At 41.1% G+C, this 3,867-nt stretch overlaps 1 non-coding gene across 1 annotated transcript; it reads left to right on the top strand.

Moving 5' to 3' along the window:
* Positions 1-2,100: 2,100 nt before the first annotated feature.
* LOC131222499 (small nucleolar RNA R71) lies at positions 2,101-2,207 on the top strand. The gene has a single exon (XR_009160074.1). It is a non-coding gene; the product is annotated as a small nucleolar RNA R71 (small nucleolar RNA).
* Positions 2,208-3,867: the final 1,660 nt, after the last annotated feature.

The following is a 3,867-nucleotide window of genomic DNA, read 5'->3' as shown; positions in this document are numbered from 1 at the left end:
AAGTTTGATGCATGACTAGATGGTATGACTCATGCATCTCACATTTTGTGATATGACCACCATACGCCCTAGCGACATTAGGGTCGTGGCCTCCACAGACATGTTGTAGATGGCTAGATGGGACACCGAAAATATTTAATTTTAGCATACGGGCTGATAGATGTCCTTGGGTGAAAATTCTTAAACCCCTGAGGCCAGGGGATGCTCCAATGTCTAGACCGAGTGGATATACATGAGTGCATGAGGGACGTATACCAATTGGGCCATATCCCCCATTGTGTCATGGTCGGTTGGGAGGGGGTGTGGCCTTACCAGCCTGAGGGAGTAAGCAATGCTAGGCTGAGTCTGACCAGCTTAAGGGATGGGTCTGCTATCGACGAGCCGGGCTAATAATTTGCAGGCGGATAGTGAGGTCTCTACCACTTATCCAGTTGTGTATTGGTGGGGCGGCAAGCTAGCGCAGAGTGTACTAGACCCCGGTGATGATCCTAAAGATGTACTGTACTGAGATGTGGAGTTACATATTTATCATTTGACTCATTCATTCATTCATGCACTGTCCACTCGGGTTAGTGGTGCGCAACTACATTATGTGTACCTTTGCAATGACCAGGATTTCGGTTGGGCACACGACCAACCTGTGATTAGGAGTTTACCACATTGAGTCTAGCTATCCAAATTTAAGTATGTGACTAGTTTGGATAGAAGTCTCTTGTGATGGACCCCACAGCTTGTGATACTACGTACTATCATCCAAACTTCACACTTCAGCTTGGTCATTTCTTTCACACCGCATATTACATTACATCCTCAACACGTAGCATTTGGTTTACTATGCTTCTATATTGCATAGCCTGAATGAGGTGATGGTATTATGGACTCGCCAGGATCTGCATATTGCATTCCGTCCCGTTAAAGAATGAGGAGGGATCCCGAAGGGACAAAAGACTCCCTGCAAGAGGTACATTCCCTTACTTAAACGAGCATAAAGAGTGAGCCTTGATCAAAAGCCAGAAGCTTCGACGAAGGGGTAAGTGTATATGGGAACCTTTGGTTCTATTTAAGTAAGTAAGCTCGCCGCATTACTACCAGATTAAACGTTAGGGTTAGTTTCAGTTCTCCAGCCTTTGAAGAAAGAAAGTCCTCTAACTAGAAAGAAAAACAAGTAATCAGACTTGTCCAGGAATGGCGCCAGACGAGGGCATCGCTATGCCCTGCTGCTCTGCAGTGGCTAGCCCCCGGACTCTGCTGGAACGATTATTGATCCTATGTCAGAGATAGCCAAAAGCACACGAGTATGTTACCATGGGAAACTTCCTGGACCATGCTTCCAAGGATTTTTAATTTGAGGATGCTAAAGTGAGAGAAGTCTTGGTTCATCTCCATCTGGAATCTCAAACATCGAGGGCGTCATTGCATCCGCAAATTCATTATCTTCCCGCTGAGTCCTCGAATTGTTTCCACATTAAGCTCACTATCTCTCTCTGTAGCTGCCTTTACTCTTTCTTGCTAAGCTGTGCGTAAGTGCCAGATAGCATTTTGAAATCCGCCGAGTGCAGCGAAGGCGCTTCCCAATGACGCGCGTGCACGCACGGATGGCTGAAGGCGGATTATGACATGATCCGTTCTACGGGAGGTGTAGCTAACCTCGCCCTTGTCCAGTAACCATTCTGAGTAGGGTAAGAGTAGCACGAGATAATCAGATCATCAAACTTTGTGTATATCTACCTTTAATCTTTCTTGCTAAGCTACGCGTAAGCACCAGATAGCATTCCGGAGTCTTCCGAGCACAGGGAAGGCGCTTCCCAATGATGCGCACGCGTGCACGACTCGTGATCGTGATCTATCATTCGATCGATTGATTTTGCGATCAATCTCCTTCCTCTGATTCATTGTTATTCTTCTTTTTGTTTGCAGTCTTTCCTTCATTTGCCCTAATGACTAATCCCATGATTGCGTGTTTTTAACAAGTTTGTCAAAATAATCCGACACATCATTGACATCTTTGTTCATGAATTCCTCATTGCACGTCGCCTTAACCATTTGGCGCATGGAAGATTCAGTCCATTGTAGAAGAAACTTGTTATGCGCCATGTTTCAAAACTGTGTTGTGGGCATGAACTGACGAGATCCTTGAACCGCTCTCAACATTGGAAGAATGTTTCATCTTCCTTTTGGGTGAAGTTCATGATCGACTTTCTAAGGGTGTTCGTTTTATGATATGGGAGTAATTTCTTTATGAGCTCCTTTATCATGTCGTTCCATCTGCCAATAGATCGTGGATGTAGTGAGTGCAACCACGTCCTAGCTTTCTCTTTCAAAGAGAAGGGAAAAAGTTTCAACCTAACCGTGTCCTCAGACACGTTAAGAAAATATAAAGTGGTTATAATCTCATCAAAATCTTTCATGTGTAAATATGGACTTTCATATTCAAGTTCATGGAACTTTGGAAGGAGTTGGATCACTCCTGGCTTGATATCCATGTTTCCTGTATTTTATTGAAAAACCATATAGGAAAGTGTGCTCACTCCCACCAGTTGTAAATAATCTCGTAAGTACGAGGCGGGGGTGCTTGATGCACCTCATTCTCATCCTGAACTTCCTTAACTGGAGGAATTACAGGTTAATTGGCCAGTTGATTGGCAACCATCACTTCAATTGACTCTGAGGATCTCAAGTGGTGTCTAATCCTGTGATGGATAGATACCCCTCAACTAATCCTCCGTCACTCAAGAGACATAGAGTGTTATCACGGACCCACTTAGGCATGAAACACTCTCAGCCCTCAATTTCAAAATTTTTAACCTAAGATCTAAGAATTGAAAACTATAGAAAATATGCAGTAAGAAAGAGAGAGTTAGAACGAAGTTACCAGGTAGGAGTTGTTAGGTTAGAATCCTACAAAACAGAAAACAAAGTCAATTTCTAAAATCAAAGCAGAAAAATTCTTAACCTAAAAATAAAACAGAAAGTTAACCCTAATCTTAACCTAATTCTAAAACTAATTAAATTCAGAAAAACTCAACCTTTAATCCCCAGCAACGACGCCAAAAACTTGTTCACAACCCCAAGTGTAGGGTCGTGATGTAGTAATAATCTCGGTAAACCGAGGTCGAATCCAATTGGACTAAACTTGTGCGTATTCTGAATGTAATTTGAATTAAAACTAGAAGAAGATCTAAAACTAAATCTGAATAATTAGAAGAGTAATTATGAATATTGTAGATTGAAACTTGTGAATTTAAAAGTAGAGACTAAGGTGCCAAGGATCCACTTATAGCATCAGGATGTTTCCTTATTTGATTCAAGGAACAAGTCCTATCCTATCAAATTAGAAGATATATTAATAAAATCAAATTTAAACTTTCATTGACTTAATTCTCAATGAAGGAGAATTGCGAGGATTGGAAGGGATTCCATCACCCTACCATGCCCAGGAGATGATAATGAATAATAGGATTTACCAATCCCACAATCTCAAATAAAAAAGGAAGATACTCAAAGTTATTGTAGATCTATTGTAATTTGAGTCACAACAAACTATTAAAAACTGAAAGTATTCCTTAAATATCAAATTAGAATCAAAGAAGTTCAACAAGAACAAGAATTAAAATAAGAAAAGCATCCCAACACGCTACAAGCTTCACCTCTTAGCCCTAAATAAGAGGTTTAGCTAACCATAGACATGATTAGATCTAAAATCCTCAAAGAAAGCATTAAAACTAGGAAAGAAATGAAGAAAAATTCTTGGGAGGCGACTCTACCCTTTTGCTCTGCTCCTTGAAACCCTCGATATCCCCAGAAGTGTTTAAGAAACCCATATTTATAGCCTTTTTGTGTAAAATCGAAAAACCGCATCAAATTTAC

This window comes from Magnolia sinica, chromosome 1 (genome assembly GCF_029962835.1).
Source record: "Magnolia sinica isolate HGM2019 chromosome 1, MsV1, whole genome shotgun sequence".
Lineage (NCBI taxonomy): Eukaryota > Viridiplantae > Streptophyta > Magnoliopsida > Magnoliales > Magnoliaceae > Magnolia > Magnolia sinica.
The sequence above is the reverse complement of the archived record's forward strand: the minus strand, read 5'-3'. Positions and strand labels throughout refer to the sequence as shown.